We start from the raw sequence: 920 nt of genomic DNA on the forward strand, positions 1-920 counted from the left end.
GAGTACAGAAGTGAGCTTGTCCATCAGTTCAAAAATTTACAGGAAGAGAGTTTTAAAGCAGTGTAAGTGAATCATCAGTTTAATGTTTCTTATTTCATTTATATTTTTTCCTTTGATAGATGCTTGTGCTTTAGAAAATATCAAACTCAGAAAGAAATACCTAAAGCTCGCTTGCATCCAGAAGTGGTTGCCACCTTATACATCCACAAAATTACTGGCTAAACTTCCAGCAACACAGCCCTCTACGGCATGTATGATAGGACCTTGGGTACCTGAGCAACAGATAGCCCCTCTGTGATGGGGAGAACAACCGGGGACAGGACATGTTGTCTCTTCTGAGATTGCTAATCCTAACTGACAGATTTGAGGAATGAAGGGAATGCACAGAGATTCCAGAAAAATACATCACATGACCATTATTTCTGGTTATTATTAACAACGAAAATAAGTGTAAAGTACCTAGAAGCCTCTCAGATTCAAGCGGGGGGAGCATGCAGGAAGGAGTCCTCATCTGAAGTATTTATAGTCAACACACAGTTTTGGATAGGAAAACAAAGACTGAGATAACTCACTAGAAAGAGAAATGCACTAGAAGGACACAAATTTATGGCACCATGTTGTATCATTTGAATGAATAATTCACGCTGCTAGAAGTTTCCTCATGAAATTGTGTGTAACAGCATCAAAGTCCCTTGGAAATTTTAGTCCCAATGGCTTTGCTAAGCACCTTGTATTTAACCGTTGTCTCTCAGCTCAGTCCCTRCAGAGAGTTGCCAGAAACCAGAAGTCAGAGTCCCCGAAAGCGAGAAACGTGCCTCTGTTTAACAATGTACGTCCTGTTTCAGGGCCCTGATCGCGCTCTTCTCAGTATCTCCAGAAGCGCATTAACAAAAGCGTAGCTCAACAGATGAAAAGCATCG

This window comes from Apteryx rowi, unplaced genomic scaffold (genome assembly GCF_003343035.1).
Source record: "Apteryx rowi isolate R43461 unplaced genomic scaffold, aptRow1 scaffold_85, whole genome shotgun sequence".
Lineage (NCBI taxonomy): Eukaryota > Metazoa > Chordata > Aves > Apterygiformes > Apterygidae > Apteryx > Apteryx rowi.